Source organism: Crinia signifera, chromosome 2 (genome assembly GCF_055691185.1).
Source record: "Crinia signifera chromosome 2, ASM5569118v1, whole genome shotgun sequence".
Lineage (NCBI taxonomy): Eukaryota > Metazoa > Chordata > Amphibia > Anura > Myobatrachidae > Crinia > Crinia signifera.
This window is the reverse complement of record NC_139218.1, coordinates 231,705,354-231,729,620: the sequence shown is the minus strand read 5'-3', so window position 1 is coordinate 231,729,620 and position 24,267 is coordinate 231,705,354. Positions and strand designations below refer to the sequence as shown.

General features: G+C 42.0%; 1 protein-coding gene across 1 annotated transcript in view; it reads left to right on the top strand.

Moving 5' to 3' along the window:
- The window catches only part of ST6GAL2 (ST6 beta-galactoside alpha-2,6-sialyltransferase 2), a 135,849-nt gene that overhangs the window by 19,313 nt on the left and 92,269 nt on the right, over nt 1-24,267 (top strand). Inside the window, exon 2 of the mRNA XM_083173998.1 lies at nt 14,816-14,890. The gene's annotated coding sequence lies outside the window, so the exon portion shown is untranslated. The remainder of the gene's footprint in view (nt 1-14,815; nt 14,891-24,267) is intronic.

The window sequence follows — 24,267 nt, the reverse complement described above, 5'->3', positions numbered from 1 at the left end:
AGGAGGTCTAAGCTTCCCGTTATAGAGGTAAAGGGACTTTACTGTAGGCACAGAATGCAGATCATAAATATTCCACAACACTAGTCTCTGATTAGCAGCAGGGCTGGTGAATATGATAGTTTCAGGATGACAAAGTGTTTGTGTAGGACAAAGTCCAAGTCAAACTGTAGCCGATGGAAAATAGGGCACTGGGCTGCTCTAGCATCAAATAGTGTTGCAAGCAGACTAAGGGGGTTATTCTAGTTCACTCTTTCTGACAAAATCCTTCTTAGATGGACAAAACCATTTGCACTGCAGGGGGGTAGATGTAACATGTGCAGAGAGAATTAGATTTGGGTGGGGTTTTACTTCAAAGTGAGATCTATATTGCGGTGTAAAAATAAAGCAGACAGTATTTATCCTGCACAGAAACAAAATAACTCACCCAAATCGAATTCTCTCTGCACATGTTAAAACTGCACCCCTGCAGTGCACATGGTTTTGTCCATCTAAGAAGGATTTTGTCAGAGTGAACTAGAATAAGGCCCTAAATGAGAAAGATGTCTCTAGAAACAGAACAGTTGTGAGAGTGCTTTTCTGTCTAGCAGGGTGAGATGCTAGGTGAGTAGGTAGAACTGCAGAACACACTGGAGTATATAGGTGTGTTCTAGAGGACAGGGTGACACTTGGGAGTCTCCGTTATATTATGGTCTGTGATGAGCTCACCAGTGCAGGCGCAAAAGGTAGAAATAGGTTACTACAGATAACTGTAAGCTACACAGGCTGAGTATACTGTTAGCGATGAACACTGCTCACACAGGATATAATAGTTGATAACTGCATTAGCAATTGATTAAAGTACTGCTGTAGGAGTCTGAATGATGTCTGACTGCAGTTTATAGTATGTAACGTGCAGATGATTAGCTATAGGATTTTACGAAGTAGAGCTAGAGAGACATAGCTTGCTCATGAGGCCAGTATATACACAGCAGGTAGTGGATGGAACTTAATACTGCACAATGCACTGGCCTGGAGATAGTGTTCAGCAGATATTTCTAGCATTGGAGAAATATTAAGCTTACTCTATTGTCCAACAGGAAGCACAGCAGAGGAGACAGCAGGACTCACTGGCTTTGAAAAGGAACACGGCAGCAGGTGGAATACTAAATTGTCTATCCATATTCTGGATACTGATATTTTGGACAAACAGGAGAGATTCAGCAGAACTTGTGCTGGCAATGAGTAGATGCAGGAAGAGGCTTATGTAGAACACCTTGGCTGCTAATAAGATACTAAAGTCATGTGCTGGAGATCATGACCGGGAATGATTAAGCCAGCGGTCAGTGGCTTCAGATGAAGAAAACGGATTCTGTTATTCTTGGAACATGTCCTGATACTTTGAATGATATTCTGCTATGAGGTGACAGCATAAACGGGTATTACCAGGCTGGCATATGACATTGGCCATGTCAACATTTCATCAGGGTTGACATACTGCTGATGTCTATAAGATGAACATCTGATGTCTATAAGATGAACATCGTCACATTTTCATTGCCTACATTATGATTGTTGACTTGGCCATTGTTGATCTAATATACACCTCCATCCTGCACTGGCCCTTTGAACTCTTCAACATTTGTGTCCTCTGAATTCTGGACTCAATCACTAAACAATAAAAAACTGCTTGGAATTCATCTTTCCGGGTTGAGTTGTTGTGTTCCACTGGTGAATACAATCTAAAAAGTGGTCTTTACATACAGGTCATCACCTTAGATTTAGCTTTGCATGTTAGTAACTAGATTGGGCTCTAATTCATCATTGCAGAAACTGGTTCTTTACATAGTTTTCCTACTGCTTCTGATTGCTCTGCACAACTCCTGATTTGTAGGACTTGAAAGGAATTCTACCCGCTGGTTGAGACCGAGGACCTGGAGAAGAATTTGCCCAGTTTGAGCTCCGACACCCTCCTACACAGTGGTCCCTGCTAGAGCTCACCAGCTGAGACACGGAGTGTCGCTTTGGACGAGACACAGCCCACTTGCCATCCCGGCGGCGCACGGCAGGAGCGTGCATGTAACAACTCCGAGAGGACACTCCCGCCCGACACAGTGTTCAGCGGCTCACACCCGGCTCGCTGGCCGGTGCAGCTGCTTCCCTCCATCAAACACTGTAGGCGTGTGGCGGAAGAGTGCACCCACGCACCCCATTGGGACCTGCTGAGAGCCCCACGACATAGATCAGGGAGGCAAACCATCACTGTGGTCCATACCGCCAAAAGGTAACAACCAAGTGCCGATTTCAAATCCAACTCCATTGTCAAGGAGTTTTTAAGGAATTTACTTGCGGATTACAGTTCCACGTTTGGGAGGACTTACACAAAATCCCCCCCACCCCCCTATTGTTGTTCCCCATTACAGCGCTGGGAATTCCACTCCTATCATTCAGGACAATAACACCTGTTCAATCTGTGCGCACACCTGAGCATTCAACCGGGACCTGGTAACTATATGTTACTTTTAAACAGCACTATATTGATACATATGTTTTAAATTGTTTATTGCATGCATGCATATTATTCTGTATGTTAAGTATTTTTATTTTTATATTAATTAAATTGTAATTCTTCTTGTGTGCACAAGGCGCCTACTGGTATTTTTCCTTAAATCTTGATTTGTAGGAATGGAGGTAGTATGTGCTGGCCTCCTCTACTCTATTAGACTAAAAATCTCCATCTTCAGATGGGGCAGCAAGTCATCCATGTGGTGTCCATGTTTGCTGCCCTAGGGAATTCTGAAGAAAACACATGAAACTCCACACTAACAGAAGCTCCTTGTTTCTCCTTCATCCACTAGGTAATACTGGTGTTACAGTGGGGAATAGAAGGGTAACTACAGGAAGCATGGACACTTTAAATTTTTAAATTAGTGTGACTAACTCCTCCCCTTCTACTTCCCCTCCCAGGCAGTCTTAGATTATCTTAGAGCTGGTCACACATTGGGCTTTTCTCACTGAGCTATGTTATTAGTGCAGACAAGCTGACAGAAAGACCTTCTAATAGCCATTGGAGCTGCCTGGGTCCCTGGTTGCTGAGACAGCCGTCTGGAGAAGTAGCGGATGCCACTGCGCCACTCTAAGGAGACAAAGCTAGCCAGGAGGGATGGAGCCAACTGTGCGCTTTGCTCCCAGCATCCCTGGCTCTTCCCCTAACTATCAAGCTGCTCCAGCAGTTATTGTAACATAACTTGGCACCCTTTGCAGTCTCCTGACTGCTGCTGCAAGGGTGGATTCTGTGCTCCAGCATGTCCTGGACTCCCGGTGACTGCATCTATGATTGCAGCTGCTCTGTGAGTTAGACAATGGGCTTTAGAGCATGTGGGAAAAGTGTAGACTCTATGCAAATTAGGTCATAGCGCCCTGGTGATACATACCATAGTGCTGTTGGTGACCTGTGGCAGCTCCTCTTTTCTATTGTCTCTCCTAACCAGTGTTTCTGTCTCTGGCTATACCTACTCTCGTGTGTGTAGTATAAATGTATAATGGCAGGAGGAAACTCTATGGCTTTGCAAAAAGTAGTCTGCAAGATATGTACAACTAAGTATCCACCTTCATCTGAGGGGACTCTGCTCTGTAATAAATGTGCAGCAGATCCCCCTATGTTAATACCCCAGAGGGATGCCCCTGCCTGGGCTTCACAGCTCACTGATGTTACAGTATGTCACAATTGTCTGCTGAGTTATCTGCTTCTCAGAGGGACAGACACTCCTCTAGATCACAGCAGGCTAGTTTAGCTTCCGCTGTCTAGGGCCTTACCCGGGCCCTGGCACCAGTGCCTGACACATCTCTGGCAGCTCCTCCTCTTTTGCAGAAAAATAGTTGGTTTCCACAGATTATACAATCAGATGACTCAGATGGGGACTTACCTGCCTTGAGTTTCATGACCCAGATGATGAGGAAGATCATGAGGAACCGTAACAGGTTTCTCAGGGTTTAGAGGATTTGATTGAAATGGTCAAGCTAGCCTTGAAGGTGGATGAGGGAGACCAGGCCCCTCCTCTCCCTTCGTTATTTGGTAAAAGGCATAAACAAACATCCACTTTTCCTGTCTGAGGAATTAGACTATCATTTACAAAAAGCTTGGCACCAACCAGATCAAAAATGTCAAGCCTCACGTAGATTTTTGTCTACTTATCACTTTCCTGCTGACAGTTGGAAATGTTGTGAGACCCCACCAACGGTGGACCCATCGGTCTTGCTTTTGTCAAAAAAGACAGTACTTCCTCTCCCAGGTGCCTTTTCTCTCAATATGCTCCTCTGAGAGGAAACTCCAAATTACCCTTGTCCATTTATACAGCTGTGGGTGTGTTGCAGTGTCTGGCTCAAAGTTGGATGCTGGGTTAATACAGCCATGTCTGGGCTGCCAAAATCACTAAGGATTTGCTCACAAACCCTGACCTAGCAAGGTTAGCAAAACATATACGTGAAGCCTCAGCTTACTTGGTGGAGGCTTCCTCTGATACCTGCATCATTGCAGCCTGAATTTTGTCTCTCTCTATCTGCCCGAAGAGCTTTGTGGGTCAATCAATGGCAGGCAGTCACCAAATTGAAACGTGATGTTGAAGCACTAACTTTTACTGGAGATGTCTTGTTCGGACCTGAACTTCACAAATGGATATCCTAAGCTGCAGGAGGAAAATCTAATTTTCTCCCCAATGCAGATAATCCTCGTCCTAATCGTACCTTTCAGGGATCCTCCTTTCGGTCCTTTTGCCAGACCAGTAGGTTCCGTAGTCACGCCAAAATCAGCCCGGTCTCAAACAGGAGTTCTCGGGGATGAGACAGCAAGAGGTTTCTCATTTAGGACTAGATGCTCCTCAGTGGATACCAGTCTCCGGGTATCATTTAGGACCATCAGTTCCAAAGTCTTTGGACTTCATAGGAAACCCTCCTGTCGATCAATGTACTGGAACTCAGAGAGGTGTGTTGTGCTTGGCTTTAGGCACAACACCTACTGGGGCAGCCCAAGTTCAATCCAACAACTTCAAGGCTATCACCTTTATCAACAAACAGGACAGCAATTGCAGCCGTGCGGTCATGAAGGAGGAGAGTCAGATTCTGCTTTGGGCCCAAACTCATGCACAGGCCATATCTAGTGTTCACTCTAGGATGGAGACCGGGAAGGGTGCCAGGGGGCGGACCGGGCCACAGCTGGGAGCGGTCTCGGGCCGCCGGCGTCATGAAAGGGGCATGCCCTGGCCGCCGGCGTCATGAAAGGGGCATGCCCTGGCCGCCGGCGTCATGAAAGGGGCGTGCCCTGGCCACCGGCTTCATGAAAGGGGCGTGCCCGGGCCACCGGCGTCATGAAAGGGGCATGCCCTGGCCGCCGGCGTCATGAAAGGGGCGTGCCCGGGCCGCCGGCGTCATGAAAGGGGCGTGCCCGGGCCGCCGGCGTCATGAAAGGGGGCGGGCCCGACTGCCACCGCCATCAAATGGGGTGGGACCGGCCCCTCCGAAGCCACTATGCTGCCGGGGAAGCGCCGGGCATCGCCGTCTACGGAGACGCTGGGCTTCCCAGTGAGGCTGTTTTAGCGGGGTGCTGCGAGAGGGGCAGGGCTCATTTTGCCCTTTAAAAATCGGGCAGGGCGCAGCGCCCCTCTAAAACAGCCTAGCGGGAACACTACATATCTGCAGTCTTCATACTCTGCGTAGTCTTCCAGAGATTAATATGATGTTGGAGTCGCCCCCAAATAGATCCGATGGCATCTCATCACAATCACTCGCAATTTGGCTGTGGTGGGGGTGGATGCCCTGACTGTGCCGTAGCCTCACCATTTTGTCTTTCCCCTTTCTGTTGTTGCCTCTTGTCCTGCAAAGCATACGGAGGAAGGAGGTCACGGTTCTCCTAGTTGCTCTGGACTGGCCTCACCGTTCCTGGTAGACCAGCTTAACGTCTCTGTTGATAGACAAGCCTCTACCACTTCAAGATGACCTTCTCATTTAGGGACCTTTCATCTATACAGACTCAAAGCTTCTTCTTTTGATAGTGTGGCTACTGAGAGGTCCATCATGAGGCGTGCAGGCATCCCCTCCTGCTGTTATCCCTACAATGATGCGTGCCTGGAAAGAGGTTACATTAGTGCACTGGATCACATTTGGCTTGCATATGTCCCTTGGTGCGTGGGTCTTGGAGTTTCTCCTACTCCTTTTTTTCAAGAAAGCCTGGCAAGCTGGACTTGCTGCTTGGTTGCTACTTGGATCATTGAAGTTCAGGTGTCCACACTATCTGTTTTCTTCCAGAGAACTATAAATTATTTTTTTTGTGTGCTGGTGCTGGCTAAATAATACACACAAGACGGTGAATCAATTGAATATTATGATAAGAATTTAAAATAATAAAATCATTAGAGAAGACTAGGTAGATAAGGAGTCAGTCTCTCAATTATGCAATAAATATTTGAATGCAACAGCCAATCAAATAATAATGTTTTCCAAATTCAGTAAACTTGGCATGATTGGATTGTAGTTGTGCCAGGACCCCAGCCACATGGCTTAGATTGCCACCACTGCCTGAAAATGTAAAATTTCCCTTGTTGCATCACCATCAAAAAGACATTTTGGGACTATGCACCTAACCACAAGGTATTAAGCCCCAGTGCTGCGTGCACTTGTAGAAATGTATTGCGTTGTCTCTGGTAATCCGCTTACTTTTGTTAAGTTTTGAGAAAGGTAATCAATTGTTAAATATGCATTTTTTTGTAATGGAGTGGTAAGGTGTGAATACCTTCAGCTTGAAAGCACAACCTAAGCTTATCTCTCTTTTTTTTTTATCCTGTCTGATTAGGAAATTGTAAGGTAAGCATGATTCTTTCAAACCGAGTTTTAGTAAATGTGTGTTTTTGATCTTGTAAAAACTGACGCTGATTGCTTTTAAACTTGACCAAACATGAATCTTAGTAAATTTACCCCCGTCTGTTTTAATTATGCTGATAAGACTTATATTTTGAGCAAAAAATGCTTGGCACAGGCGAGTCACATGTGAGCAGGGGCTGTTTGATTGAAATTGAAGCAACAGTAAAGCTGGCCATACATCAGAAAGATCGATCTTAAGATCACACACAATCTACACAATCTACACACAATCCATCTTACAATCGGTCATACAATCCATCTGCTGCATGATTGTGTACACAAGATGTGCACACAATCTGCATACAATCCATCATACAATCAGTCATACAATCCATCTGATGATCGATTGTATGATTTGTGTACACAAGATGTGCACACAATCTGCATACAATCCATCTTACAATCAATTGAGATTGTATGATTGGGTACAATATCTTTCTGATGTATGGCCACCTTAAGAAAGGACACCACCTCTGTAGCAATATGAATTTATGCAGTGCTTGAAGTGCTAAGGAGAACCCTTTGTCACTACTTTTCCTGATCCAAGGTGTTCAGTTTTTGTTTTTCTGTTCTTTCCAAGGATTGTGCGTGGGTGTATCTTTTAAAACATCAGAATAGGAAGTTTGTATCTTGCATTGAATTAACAGTGGTAAAGTCACATTCAATGTAGAACTTTTTTTGAGGTTTACTATACGAGTGAAGAGTTAATTGAAGATCCATTATCAATCCCAACCACTACTTTGCACTTATAATCAAATGGTATTTTTTATACTATGGGTCATAGCTTCTTCTTTTTCATTAGAAGATCATTCCCAAAACATTTTTTTGTGTCCTTCCATATTTGACACATGTCTTAGAGTGGTCATACCTTTTAACCAGCTGATTATGTATGGATAGATAGGCACAGATAGGCACATAGGATAAATCTCGAGTCAATCAGGTTCAACTTTTTTGGACAAGTGTAACAGGGCCTGTTCCTTATGATCCTCAGTTACACCCCAATTGGCTATGCAGGTAGCACTGACTCATTTCAATTTTATTTTTGCACCAGGAGTGTGTCCCTTTAAACTTACTATACTTGAAGCTGCTTGGTATCATGACCATGTAAAGTGTGTGTGGTTCATTTGGTCTTGACGAAGTTCACCATTAGCACCGTTGTAAGGAATATGCAGATGCTACATAAATAAATGGAATAACAGTCATCATGGTGTTGCCATTTAGTCTCATGCTGAATTTGGCAAGGCATCTAATGACACACAGAAACATTTATAGTAGCTAAAAGAAAAGTTGTAATAGGTGTTTAGTGTATTTGAAATAGATTTACTAGGAATATAACTACTCCATTCACTATAGTTGACAACAGGCAGTCAGGTCTTCGGTTAGCTTTTTGCATTGTTGAATGGAAGACCTGGATTACAATGTTTTACAATTTTGTACACAAAAATGTGTAATTGCTTTATTAGAATCAGAATTTTTATTTGTATTAGAAACTTTTTCCCATTAATTATTGTTATTGCCTAATATTTGATTTCAAGGTCTATTTAGGACCCAAATAAAATAAAAAAACATTTTAGGGATTCACAAACTTTTGAGAACATACTGTATATATGCTATGGCCATCAGCTAGAGGACAAGAGCACAAACACAGAAAGAGAAAGCAAAAGCACTCGCGTTTTTAGGCAAAATAATTAGCCAGTTCAAAGATTAAAAAAAAAAAAAAAACATATATCATTTATAAACACACAAAAATGCTAGATAGATAAAGCTAGAGGACAAAGCTGGAACTAAAGTTTTCTTAAAAAATGTTCTTTTAAGTATTTTTTCAGCATCCATTTATCCCCTGAAATACACCTGAAACTTATTGTTTAGTGTCTGGCTATAAGAATATTTTAGTTTTTCCCAAGGTTATTCATTATGTATTTTTACCTTTTTTGTCTTTGAATTTTAAATGTTTTTTTTTATAAGATTTATGTTCAATTAAATTTAAAGAACTAGAAAATGTTTCTTTTTTTTAGAAACTTTTTGGCACTTTAAAGCTGAGTACACCCTAAAATATATATTTTTGAAACAATATGCACAATAAGGATATCATTGATCTGAGTGGCGTCACTGAACGATTATGTTAAGGGCATACACATGGTGCGAATCTGGCTATGGACGCTTTTGACTATGTGAATTCCCCCTGACGTGCATGGAGCCGATTTTGGTTACATGCACTTATGATATTGACACTGGTATGTGATACTTGGCCTATGACATTACATTACATTGCAAGCGACATAGTCAAAATTGCTTTGCCTGCACAGTCTATTTTTCCATGAGATGCCGACCTCACAGGGCCGCACATAAGTATCGCAAGCAGAGGAAACACTAAGATTCATACAATATTATAGTCATTGTTAGGCATAATATCACCATGTGTATGCACCTTAACAATATTGTTCAGTGTGTATGCCCTATATCATTTGTCTGAGAGTTCCAAATATATCAGGAATATCGTTTGCTGACGTTATTGCAAAGTTTGTGTCCAGCTTTAATGTCCAATGTAACTTATATTAGTAGTAATTAGTATTGCATTTAGATCAGCCGAGAATCAGTTTTTGTTGCCATGTATGGTTGGACTGATTTCATTATTCTCTGCATCTCCATCTCATGGTTTAATCCTTTATTGGAGAGATTCCCAAGCTTTGCCATTGCAGTCCAGGTTTTAAGGATACCCATACTTGATTCCAAAAGTTAATTCAAATTGAGTAAGGATCTAATGAAGGCATCTGTGCTCAAGCATGGATATCCTTAAACCAGCATAGACTGTAATGACAAATATTGTGTAACTCTCTACTTTAGAGTTGCTGATTTATGAACCACATATCAAGTTTCCTAAAAAATTAGCTCACCCAGTTTTCATTCCTTGGAACTTTCCCCCAAAAAACAAACTCCTTTTTTGTACTTTCAATGACTTGAAGAATTATTCTGCATCTGAATGTTGATATACCCCCAAACCAATACCTGCTCGGTAGGCAGAATATATTCCGTCAGTTTGATATTCCAGCTATTCAGAATGCTTTCCTAGCATATTTATTGAATTGGAACTTCATTGTAATGGTTACACTTTTGCACACAGATCTTCCTTTATATCTGCACCTTAAGTCTCACTTTTGAGTTGACTTGCTTCATGTGTTTTGTGTTTTTGATTTAATAAAGATATTCCTTTTTCAGTGTTAATTAAGTCTACATACAAGGGTAGTCGAATACTTGCCTACAGTGTGTACAAACTGTAAAAATTACCCATCTCCTTAAGCCACCTTTAAGGTTGAACTTTTACACTACATCCACGCCATCTCCAAACATGTCTCTTCTGTCCACATCTTACACGCTGTCTAATCATTTGCTTGCCTCTGCACTACCCAGAGTAACAGGGCAAGTGCGAACCATCTGCTGGGTCACCATACAATATGAGAACCTCAACTGTTTGACCCTGAGATGTGCCTCAATGCAAGATGTTTAACAATTTGAAGCATGATATCCTAAATTATGACCTAACTGTTGTGCAAGGCACAGTATAAGCATTTACAGTAAGCATGCACATTTTTCACAACTAACAGAACAGTAAGAAAGCATTCTTTATTTGCAGGACAACCGTTTTTTTTATTTAAAACCATGAAATACTTTTTTTTTCCATTTCACAACCTTTAAACATTGATTTTTGCTTCTCACTTTTGAGACCCAAAATGTCACAAGGGATTATATGGCAAGCATTTCTCTGTTTGTACTCTAGAATTTCACATTTGACACTCAATAAGTCTACTGGAGCCCTGGCTGAAAGGATGTCTGAGTGAAGGGGGACATAGACGTAGACTTAAAAATCAATGAACCATGGGACTGGAATCTATACAATCCTGCGCCCATTAATCTTGTCTTATGGAGCACTATATTGCAGTTCATTGTTAGAGGTGGGGGTTTGATGGTTTGATTGTTGATGTGTGAGATTTGGAACTAATACAGATCAAGTACTCTTTCTTATTTATATAGTCTTGAAGCTAGTTTTTCTAGCAATTAAAGAGTTAAACTACAAAATGCAGTAGATATTGGGCTAGAACACACCATTTTGCCAGATGAAAGATATCTGCAGAAATTATGCATCAATACTTTTGTTAATACCTTTCACCTGTGGCATTTTAAACCTTATTTCTGTGAATGAAATAAAATGCCCCAGACATTAAAAAGGTTTTGCCCCTTAATGTTAAATTTATAATCTGCAGTTTTGAAAGCAGGTATGGAATCTCTGCACATCAAGATGTAGTCAATATCCTCGCACTCAGTCGGAATCAAAACAGAAAGTATTGGAGTTAGGGTTAGGCACTAACAGGGTATAGTTGGAGTTAGACTTGCGGGAGGGGATTATGGGTAGGCTGTGTAAGGGTGGAAGGGTTAGGCTGCAGGTAGGGAGTGTTAGGAGGGGAGGTTTAGAATATTTAGCAGGTGTCAGGATTCTGCCAATGTCTTCTGTTCCCCAGAATCCTGAGTCCTTTTTTTATTTCTCAAGAAATGAATAATGTCTGAATGGCGAGGGAGATGTTACAGTGGTAGACCATGAGCGAAACCTTGTAGGTGGGACTGGGGTGAGGTTTTGTTTTTTAAATGATTGGAGATCAAGTATGTGCTTCAATATTATTAATAGGTATTAAGTACATGATTAGATATGTACTATTACAAAGTGAACAACGTTTTTAGTACTTAATCATGAAACTAACACTTATATAATAAAACTAGGTGATTCATCGCGCCCTACAGGCGCTCTTCACGCCGTCGTGAGGGGCTGCGCCCCCTTAATTTGTGAACGTTTGTATATGGGAAATATGGTTAGAATTGTATAAAAGATGCCCTGTATTACAACTTGGGTGTCCGCGAATCGCGGGGGAGGGGGTGTTTTTGCCGCCAATCGCGGGAGGGGGGGTTGCCACGAATCGCGGGGAGGGGGGGGGTCGCGGGGGGTGTTTTTGCCGCAAATCGCGCGGGGGGGGGGGGGGTGCGGCGGGGGGCGCTCACCTGGTGGCTGTGGAGTAGCAGTGCCGGCCAACATGGGGAGGCAGAGGGTGTCTGGCACTGTCTGTGGGCTCACTGGGCTGGTTCTCTGTCATGTGAGTCAGAGGCTCCACCCAGCGTTATACACACACTCACACACTTTGAGTGACAAATGTAGCCAAATATATAAGAGATGTGTATGCATTAAAATATAAATCCATTTACATTGCACCCAATTGGGTATGTTTTTTTATGTATTAGAGTTATTTTTAAAACATACTTGCACAAATCTTGTTAAATTTGATAAAATATATTAATATTTCTTGAATTTTCCCTCCGTCTCATCGTGTAAGATACCCTTCATTGATTGTATTACTTAAATTATTCTCTACATAATTAACATTTTTAACAGAGGGATAATAAACGTGCTATGATACAGACATAGTAGCCAGCAGAAAAAAGACAACAAATAAATAGCTTCACCTTACTTCTTTTAATAATGGAAATCCTTAGGAAAAGGAGTATGTCATTTCCACAGCTCTTTTGCCATCCTCCAAGCTGCTCATCTGCAGGTAATACCGCTCATCGCCGAGCCGTACACACTGGGCGGCTTTCATGCTGAAAGCCGCTCAAACGAGAAAACGGAGTGGCTTTCACGTGAAAGTTGCCCTGTGTATATGGGCCTTTTTTAGTTGCTCTGGTTAAATAGATTTTGTAGTTTTACATATTTCCCAGATCATCTCCCTGCTATATAAGGTTGGATTTTAGTATCAATATGAGCAACACTAGAAGAGAGAGGCTATGGCTTCTATCTTGTACTCAGAATTGGTTACAGATGTGAATGAACAGTAATATGTTTTTTTCTGCTCTGAGTTGATGTTTTTTCATGTATATTGAGTTAAAGTTCTTGCATGATGGCTAAGTCCTGATGATTTCATTTGTATGCCTATGTCTAAATTTCTTTTGGCTTAGTTATTACTGATATTTAGGAAACACAATTTTGCCCATTAGGACAATATACCCTGCTGTGTTTATACCATATGCTAGCATATAAAAAAGAGAACACATTGGCATAGTTTATTGCGCTCTTTGGGTTGTTTTTATGTGGGATCATTTCTAAAGTGCATAAAAAGGCTAGAACTTAAGCTATATCCTCTTTTGAAGGAAAATAAACATATCCCACTCTCAAAACCACTGTGGCAATATGAAAGGTTTTATGGAGTGGAACAAAATAAATTCCTAGTTCACACCTAATTATCAGGGTGTGGTAAACTATTCCGACAGTCAGTACTCCGACGTCGGAATCCCGACTGCACAGCGTGGGGAGCGCAATGAAGCCCCTTGCGGGCTCGCTGCGCTCGCCACGCTGCGGGCACGGTGGCGAGCTGCGCTCGCCACCTATTTTATTCTCCCTCTATGGGGGTTGTGGACCCCCACGAGGGAACAGTCGGAATCCCGACTGTCGGGGAGCCGTCCGGCACCCAATTATCATGCCATGACTAGTGATAGAATAGACAATAAACTATATATCCACTAACAAACACCAAATCGGTCCTGCATGAGTGGTATGGGTTTGGAGGTTTGTACTATTCCGCTAAATGCAGTGGTAACCATTATTATTCATGATGCAGTAAATTACATAAAATGCATACAAATAACGTACAGTGTGTCTGTTTTATTAATCAATTACTATTCATAATTAGCAATTCAAGGTTTTGCTAAAATAAATGTTTACAAATAAGGTTTTACATGACATTATGCGGATGATCGGTCAACCTTGTGGGACAGTGAATAGGTTGACACCATGTGCTTTTCCTTCTCTTACTTAAATCATCTACGATGGAACCAAATCCTGCGGTTTTCTGCCACCCTGAAACTTATTTCAGGGTCGTCTGTAGATGCAGCTATGTTTACTTACACCAGGCATGTCCAAACTGTGGCTCCGAGCTGTTGTGATATTACACATCCCAGCATTCCCTAATAGCAAAACTGTGGCAAGGCAAGATGGTACATGTAGTTTCACAACAGCTGGGGGGCCACAGTTTTGACATGCCTGGCTTACACTGTATTTGTCCTCTATTGCCTTCAACTGTAAAACCCCATACACACTATACTATCCCACATCCGCCAATTTCGGCAACTGCGGGAGACTCAGCAGGGTGCCATCTTTGGCATTCTGCAGCATGGCCCTGGTTATAGATCTGCTCCTTTATCTGTACATGCACTGATGACAGAGGGGGTCGTGAACGACATGCTGCCGACCTCGTTCATCACTGGATACATACAAAATGAGCATAATAATGAACAAAATCTTCCAGAAGTGCCAAAATGAGCTTTATCACTCAATATATCGCCTAGTGTATGTGTGGCTTTAGTCTCTTTCCTGTTTTGCTTAATTGTTTATGTACCTTGTGGTACCATAAAATAAAGGCTAATGATAATATGGTCAGAAGGTTGACACAAAAAGAATGACATGAGTTATTTTTTATTACTTTACTATTCATGTGGACTTCGATTGGGAATGATGAAGCAAGCCATGTGAGTGGAGTTGGTACACTTATTTGGGGTTCAGGTTCTGAAATATACAAATGTACACCAAAAAAGAGAGAAAATATTATGTCAACCTTTTTAAGTGTTGACCCATTTGCATCTTGAACGTTTGCTTATGTCGACATTGGTCTCTGTTGATCATGTGTGTGTTGACTTTTTGGGGTAGACTAGATGGGCCAAGTGGTTCTTATCTGCCGTCAAATTCTATGTTTCTAGACCTAGACACTGTTAGCCATTTCACTGTCGACCGATTATACCACTTCCATTTTTGAAAATCCTACAATTTGATTTGTTTTGTTATAGGTCTGTTGTGAGTCGAGACAAAAAGGATAACCCTGAAATCTTTCTATTTTAGGACCTGCATATGAACACAACACATAGGAAAACAGAAAGAAAAAGGAGGAGGATAAAATCATCTAAAACATTACCGGTAAGAGCTATTTTTGTATTTTGTTACTTTAGAAAACATTTCCCAAGTTTCTAATTTAGTTGTGATGTACTCAATCTAAATATCAATGGACTATTGTGACTATTTTGTGTAAAGCTACTAACAATCAAAAACAAAAGTTACAGTATAACTAATAAACACAATGGGAAATATTGGAATAAACACTGTGACCTATTGAGGAAGATCATCTGACCAGCTGTATTGATCTACTAAAAAAAAAAAAAAATTATGATAAAGGATTGATATTGTTCCAGACATGGCAAATAATTAAACAGTTACATAGTCAGACACTGGGGCTGATTGGGGATTTTTACCTTGCCTGCCTCAGTCAGAAGAAACCAAATTCCTGAAATTAGCCGCATTTTCCTGTAAAAATGGGTATGCGGCCAGCAAAGAAACACAGGTTTCACTGTACTTGTGCAATCTTAATTGGAACCATAAGAGAAACGATTGTAAAAGTAGCGATACCAATGTTTCTTTGGAACGATTGGAATACCCCCTATGAGCTAGTCAGATTTATGTGTGTTTTCTGTGCGATTATCACGTTTAGTTTTTGTTCTATCATTAGGAGTTATATAAACCATACATGCCTACTTACAGTATGCCTTGTTTTCAAAAAAAGAACTGAGATTTTGCAAAGGTAACCGCTATTCACTCAGACGTGGACAACATCTGTGAGGCGTGTCACGAAAATCTTAATACAACTTAAAAAACTTAATCCAATTTAAAAAACTTTAATCCAAATGCAAATGAGCTTCAAAGCAGTTAGTAAGATCTAAACTGATACGTTTTAGGACTTGCACATTTGTTAATTTATTAAAGAGATGATGTTGCCCAAATCCACCAATCAGATTCTGTCTATAATTTTTCTATTGAAATCTAGAAAATGGTAGATAAAATCTGATTTGGTTGTTATGGGCATCATCCCCTCTTCATTTTTAGAAGCTTTAGTAAATTTCCCCCATAGACCTAGACTCTTCAGGTAGTATCCCTGACAATATGAGATTTGGCAAGCATTAAATAAACACATTGCAAAATATTCCCTAATAATTTATATAAAAAAAATATAGGATTTGTTGTCTCTTATTTGGCTAATGATTTGAATATTGTGATACTGACACATATTGGATATTCATAGAAATTAATTAGTAGATCAGGTTAATTTTAACCTTCATGGTTAATGCAAAGAAGCTTGATTTATTAACTTGTTAAATAATTACATTAACCTGTTTCAGCGTCATCTGAAAAGGTTAAAAAAAAAGTGATCAAATACAGAAGTCATTTCTGTTTCTGGGAGAACTGTCTGGCACTTAAGTTTAAGCCCAATAAATTGTCCAAACAGTCTGACTTTTTGGTCTGATCGTCCATGTTGATAAATATATGCATTAAAATATTAATTCAAATCATTGGGCATGTTTTATGTATTTTCTATGCAAATAGAGTTTCTTACTAAGATAGCAACACAATTACCTATGTGAATATAAGAATATTCCTCCCACGCAATGCTGCGGTTAGTGAACTGGTACATTTTTATTATTACAGCTCAATACCTATTATCTCTACATAAGGTGCTGAATATTGATGCTTTCCCTTATCTTTTCGAGAGGAAATTTACCAAGCATTTTATTTTTTATCATATCTCCCATTCCAATTGTTTTTTTTTTGTTCCATTTTCTTTCTGTATCCTAGTACAAATAAAACACATTCTCCAGGTCTGAAGCAGCCTTCTACAAGAATGAAGGATCTCTCTAAAAGAGAGATCCTTCATCTACAACTACATGATGCTGGCAGTGGCTGTGGGACTTATCAGTCAGAGCTACCAATCTCTACTGTGGCCACCACACAGGCATCACTGTCAATGTTCAGTGAAGGGAGGAGATTGTTGGAGGAGCAGGGGTGGTACTGTTTACTGTAGCTTTGCCTAGGGTTCAAAGAAACCTTGCATTGGCCCTGGTATCAGTCACCAGAACTCCCTCAACCAATCAAGGCTGACCTCCAGAGGAGTTCCCCACCTGAATTGATGTAGCAGTCATCATGGAGATATCCAATCAGGGCTGAACTCAACCCTTTTTGTTTAAGGGGAGAACAGTCACAGTGTTAATGTGATGGCTGGGGGACCTTGTGTAAAAAAACATCTGGATGCGATTTTATTTATTTTTTGGTAATGGCAAAATGTGCTATTTTTACCGCAAATCATACACTTACATGTGGGATTTGTGGTAAGCCATTTGTGACCAAGAAATCTAAAAAATCGCACCCTATAACATTTCACCCTGTTCTTGAAAAATAAATTGATGAAACAGAAGTTTAAAAACAATTTAGCCAAGTGCTAGACTGGTAAGTAGTGCTTTTTCATAACATTCTAAACTAGGGGTCCTCAAACTATTTTGCTCTGGGACCCCATCAGACAATAATAATAATGACAGGACCCCAACAAGTTACCACAGAAGGTCATCACATCATGTGATGCAGACAGCACATACATGGCAGCATTGTGGAGGCAAAAAATGATGGGAGGAGTCTAAAATAACAGACAATTCAACAGATGTTTCAGACTCCTTGAATCACTGACTAAGATTAGAAAAGTCATCAGCCTGATGGTCAGCAACATGGAGTCAGGACCCACAGTTTGAGAACCGCTGTTCTAGACTAAGGGCTCTATTTAGTAAACATTATGAAAATAGTTTTAAATGTATACAGTTTGTTTTCACTGCATACCTCCAAACTATTATTGCACTATTTTACTGTAAATTGATGATGAGGCAGATCTTGTGCTAAAGGTATGTCCTGGAGACCAACCTTTCTTCTCAGAAGCAAGGTTAATCATTAGTACACACGGTCCACTTACCGTAACACGGTTCCTCTGGTTCCTGGCCAGCTACCGTCTCCTATTCAGTGTGTGACTGTTGCTGTATTTGCATAAGAAATGCTATGGTACACCTTTTTCCAGGAAAACACTGTAACTTTCCATATCTTATACTGATAGTCACAGTCAGACACTGAAATATAGACATGCTGCCTATCAATTTAATCAGCAGAAGCTGCTTGTTGGTCTTATTCACTATGTTAATAGACTCTGTGAAAGACGTTATTTAATGGAAAAAGGCTAGGAGACGTGGACACATCTTTGATAAGCAAAGGATATATATGTTGGTATAGTTTTATTAAAGCCTTATGTAAAGTGCAGCTTTGGGCATGACATCTAACTAGTTTACATTTCAAGAGTCCAAGAATGTAAAAATTGGTGGGAGTAGTTATTGCAGATACTGTAGGTGGAAAGTTCAGAAAAAATTTATAGATTTGATATTTCTGCAGTTTGATAAATAGCTCCTGATTAAATGGTTCCAGCTACCCTTCACACACACCACGTAGACTTAGATACCAATCATAGCATTCTAACGTAACACCTATAAAAGAAGACTGTAAAGAAGCACATCAAAGGCATAAATCTCATGTGCTTTGTGACTTACTCATATATAAGAGACTACATATAAGAGTCTACAGATATGCTCATGTGCATTATGCAATCATTGGGGCGAATATTTGCAACTGACTGTAGGTATTCAATGCATGTGCGTACACATCACTGTCAGCATGTTAAAGGTCCCATCTTTACTATCCATTTTGACTGTATGCTCTCGAGTAGGGTCCTATTCCTTTATATGCCTCACTTTTTTACAATCATCTCCTCCACACTGCCTACAATGCCACATTGCTGTAGTGCTGTTTATTTGGGTATCATGACTGCAGCCACTGCATTGTTTATACGGGCGCCAGATGACTCATCGAAAGTCGGGATTCTGGCAGTCATTTCTCAGACATCGGAATCCCCGACTGTCAAGAGGCTGACAGTCGGAATCACTTACAGAAGCTATTTTCCCTCTTGGGGGTCCACCACTCCCATAGAGGGAGAATAAAATAGTCGTCACCAAGCTCGCAAGGGGATTGAATATGCTCGCCCCCCTGTCGGGCTTGTGACAGGTGGGATTCCAGAATGTAGGAGAGTTATACTATACCCGTTTATACACTTTTTCAATGTCCTGCAGTGTTCTCTGCTGTAAGTCACTTCCACTTAATAAGCCTATTGGAGGTAGGCAATCCTCAATCGTGGTGGCCGCTGGGTTGTACACTACACACTAGCCTACCATAGCACTGAAGACACTTCTTTAGTTCTTTAAGGTAAGTCACTTTATGTTTTGTTCATATTGTCTGTTTTTGTATTGAAACAGATTTACAATCTGATAGACATTTTTAGAGGGTTTTTGTACATTTTTAATGTGCTTTAGACTTGTTGTGGTATCATATAAATAAAGTATACACATAATAATTCCTACTTTCAGATGTTTCATGTAATGTTAACAGATTAATGTTTGCTTTTATATGGGAATGGGCTCTTTTACCCATATGCCTGGCTTGGCCACATAAGAAGGTTGCTTCTGATGCGACTGTGTCATAAACACCCACTGGCAGCTGCTAGCAGCTAATCTTCTGGCAGCCGCTGGGATTAGAAGGGTGATCTTCACAAAATATAGTGCATCGATACCACATACAATACCAATAAACAGTCAAATATGTATAAAATCACAAATTAATTGTAGCAGGGCTCGACCAATTTCTTTAAAATCTAGGAGCCAGGAAGAAAATGTAGGAGCCAGATAAACAAATAATACAAACAGTGCACACCGAAGGTGTGTCCCAAATATGTACACACGCCATAATGCCCATTACATATACCACACGCCGTAATGTCTATTACATATTATACCAAACATCCTAATGCTCATTACTAGAGACCTGATTATATGCATTTGCATATTTGTATATGCATTTGCATATTTGTCCGATTTTCAGTAGTAATTGCATATTTCACCTAAATGTTCTGATTGTGCATATTTTTACTGTTTGCCGGAGGAACGCTGAGCGTGGCCAGTACAACAGTATCCATTCCCCTTTTTCTGCTATCTGTAAGCCAACTCCTCTGATAGGCTGAGAGAAGCGCCCATCAGAGGAAAGGATTGAGCGAGCGGCATGTCAGCGCGGCAGGGGGGTGGGATGTGGGTGGAAGAGCTGATACGCTGCTAAACAGTGCAGTGTGTACTGTAAGCTCTTCCAGCTACATCCCACACCCGCCACGCTGACAGGCTGCCCGCCTCTACTGACACGCGGGAAATCATTGCGCGCCATGCGGGTGCTGGAAGCCGGAGTTAGTGGCGCTTCTGAGCTACAGTGAACAGTGTTCTCAACCACACAAGAGTGAGAGTGGGCCAACGGTGAGTGTTACTGGCACTTACAGTGCAGTAGAGTATTTGTGTCACTGCTGGGGGCATTATATCCATTTATCTGCTGGGGGGCATTATATCCATTTGACTGCTGGGGGGCATTATATCCATTTGACTGCTGGGGGCATTATATCCATTTGACTGCTGGGGGCATTATATCCATTTGACTGCTGGGGGCATTATATCCATTTGACTGCTGGGGGCATTATATCCATTTATCTGCTGGGGGCATTATATCCATTTATCTGCTGGGGGGCATTATATCCATTTATCTGCTGGGGGCATTATATCCATTTATCTGCTGGGGGCATTATATCCATTTATCTGCTGGGGGCATTATATCCATTTATCTGCTGGGGGCATTATATCCATTTATCTGCTGGGGGCATTATATCCATTTATCTGCTGGGGGCATTATATCCATTTATCTGCTGGGGGCATTATATCCATTTATCTGCTGGGGGCATTATATCTATTTATCTGCTGGGGGCATTATATCCATTTATCTGCTGGGGGCATTATATCCATTTTACTGCTGGGGGTATTATATCCATTTATCTGCTGGGGGCATTATATATATATTTTACTGCTGGTCATATACTGCTTACTAATTGTATGCTGATTTAAATAAAAAACTATAAATTACTATATATTTTTATTTTGCATATTTTGAAGATTTTCATGCATATTTTAAGTATTTTTCATGCATATTTGCATGCATATTTCAAGCTTTTTTTGTTGCATATAATCCTGTCTCTACTCATTACATATAACACCACATGCCATTATTGCATATTGTGCCGCATAAGTTCCGCTTACATACATACTCGTTGCTATGTGTTTCATGCTTGATGCCAGGGGTTAACATGCTCCTTGCCAATGGGGTTAATGTGCTCTGGCAGGGGTTAATATGCTCTGCCAGGGTTAATTGCTTGTTACTATGGGGTCAACAATGGTCTGCCAAGGGATAACTTGCTCATTGCCAAGTGGTTTAAAATGGTGGACCACCATATCCAGTACTAATTATACTGGATATGGCAGGGGAGCGGATTTAAAATAGCCTGGTCCAGATTGCCCAGAGCTATATGGCAGGGGACCGGATTTAAAATAGCCGGGTCCAGATTGCCACAATATGCTAAAAGGGGGGTCAAGCTGATATCCGCTGCTGGGGAGCGGGTTTCAAATAGCCGGCCACCGCACACAGTAACTGTCACTTACATTTAGCAGGAGGGTGGCTCGTGCATGCTGATGAGGGCGGAGCTGAACACCGCTCAGAAGGTTCTCTGCTGTGCAGGGGGGTGGGGGGCAGATGTCCGCTATATGCTGAGAGGAGGTGTTGCACTGCTATCCATAGCTATGTGGCTTAGGCACGAGCTGGGACACACTGCCGCTGCATCCTATCTCCCCGGCAGGCAGCAGGCCACACCTCTCAGAGAATCTAGTCGCCAGGCAGGAAAATCTGGGGTTTGTCGAGCCCTAAATTATAGAGAATGTTTTGTTACATTGATTTAGTCGTACATAGACTTAAGGTACCCATACACGTTACGATAACTGCGTGCAATGCGACGTGTTATCGGGCGGATCGCAACGCAAGAAATGTGTTTTGCATGCGATTTGTGTGCAATGCGATCCGCTGGCAGTACAAAAAGTATGTGCAGCACATACTTTTTGTACTGTGCGATGGGATGCCTGCATCCCAACGTGTCGCACTACAGGCTTCTCATCGAAACATGTATGGGGGCCTTTACAAGTTCTGTCAGAAACAGTGGTTCCTGTGCGCTTGGGATGTAGTTTTGTTTAGTTGTGCAAATAAGACAAAGATGTTAAGAATGAAATGTGGCTAAGTAGCAATGTTTGTGGCATGCCAAAAGGGGCTGTTTTACTTCTAAAAGCTTGTATTCTGATGACTATCTGGGGCAGGCAATGCAGATACACTCCTGGCATTAATGCAGAACAGACATATGTTAACATACAGACTCCCCCTGAACATCTCCTCCTGCTGTGGGTCAGATTGGATATCCTAAATGTCTGACTGTAGATACCAGCCTTTAAATCCCTAGAGACACCTGACACCACAAGAAAGTGTGTTTATGTTAGGACAATAAATTCCTTCCATGCATCAGCCAGTATCACTCCCTTTTGCTTATGAATGGGAATGATTATATGCCAGGCATGGGTAAGAACAAGAGGTTTAAAACAAATTCTGATTATGCTTTTGGATCAAATTTTTGAATTGAAGTAGAGTATATCATACTTTTGTCCTCATAAATCAGGGATGGGGAACCCTAGGGCCCTCTAGCTGTTGTTGAACAGCACATCCCAGCATGCCCTGATCATTGTAAGCTAACAATGTGGTTTTGTCCACAGTAATACTGTAAGCTTGCGAGCAGGGCCCTCCTACCTCCATGTCTGTTTGTATCTACCCAGTTTGTTTAATCACTGTTATTTCCAATTGTAAAGCTGCGCTATATAAGAAACTGCAAGAAATAAATTAATGCTGGGTGATATGTTTCTGTCATTGATTGTTTGCTCACCATCAATGCTGAATAGAAAGTTAATGATAGTCTTGGAAAATATGGGTTACGTTAGACTGTGTATACAATGTTATGAGTGTGGTTGAATGTGTTGTGGGAAAGTACAGATTCAGTGGAGTTTGTATAGACATTTAGAGCTGTTTTCATTTCGTGGATCCCCAGTGAGGGTGTATGATGAGCAGAGGCGTAGCTACGGTGGAGCCGGCGGAGCGCTTGCTCCGGGCGCAGTAATGTCACCTGGCGCCGGAGCTTGCACTCTGCCGCCGGCTCCACTGCCCTGCTCGCCCGCTCCCTGCCCTGAGAAAGAAAAAAACCCGGCCAGCGCTCTCATTGCGCATGCGCCGGTTTGGGAGCTATGGGGGAGAGAGACAGCAGCGTCTGCAGTGCTGACTGCGGAGTATACCCGCGCGCTCAGCTCGGCTCCCTCTCCTAAGTCCAGGACCCAGCCCCCCGCCTGCCTGCACTTCAAGACGGAGCTGCTGCCGTCAGAACACACAGCAAGACGATGCAGCTCCGCAGAAAGCGGCAGGCTGGCAGCAGCTAGAGGTCAGAGGGGGTAATTTTACAATATCAAGCGTGCACTGGGGGTGTTTAACAGTGCTGGCAGTGTGAACCTGCACCTTGTCCGGTCACTGACTAATAGGCCCAGCGACAGGGGGGGGGTCTACAGTTTTATCACTCCCCCCTCTCTCCTGCCTCACTCCCTGCCATGTCTTCTTCCCTGCTCTGTACTGGCCTACCCCCTTTTATGTTTTATGCAATGTCCTGCTCCAACACCAGTCCCATTCTGCCCCCCACTCTGTACCACCCCCCTCCCTACTGCAAATATACTTACCCTTCCTCTCTGGCCAGGGTCTGTCTGGTCCTGTAGCAGTGAAAGTAATTGGAGGGGCAGAGCATTGAGGACCCATTTTATATACCCCCGATGCCCGCCCAGGATCGCATTGTAATATGCAATCGTATCTTGGGGGATGTATCTTCACTGAAAAGGAACCCACTGTGCGATGTGCACAGCCATATGCATATACACATATGTGTGCACATGTATGGTCAGTGCTGATCCCCCCGGGTGGGGGGGGGGGGGGGGGGCGCGAAACATGCCCTTGCTCCGGGCACCATTGCACCTAGCTACACCGCTGATGATGAGGGTTAGTGTGTTAGAAAGAGCACTTGTGGAAGCTAAATACAGATTTATGGGTACTTATGTAATATCTGGGCTCCCGTTTTTCTTATGAGACCGCGTCCCCTCGCCACGCTTCGGGCACGCTGGCTCTCTGCGCTCGCCACACTATATAAAATCAACTCCATGCGTAGTAGGGTTATGAAAAAATAGGTTGCATTTAACATGGGAGCCCAGATAATACATAAGTACTGATTTATGAGATTGTAAGGAGGGGTTAAGGTCTATAAATGAATGCTTCTTAAGTTTTTTTAATCTTATTTTGTAACTAAATAAGAAAACTATGGGAGTTCATCTAAGAAAATGTATTCATCCACTTTATGGTAGTGGCCTTTTGCACATACAGCAGTAACAATAGTCGTTTAG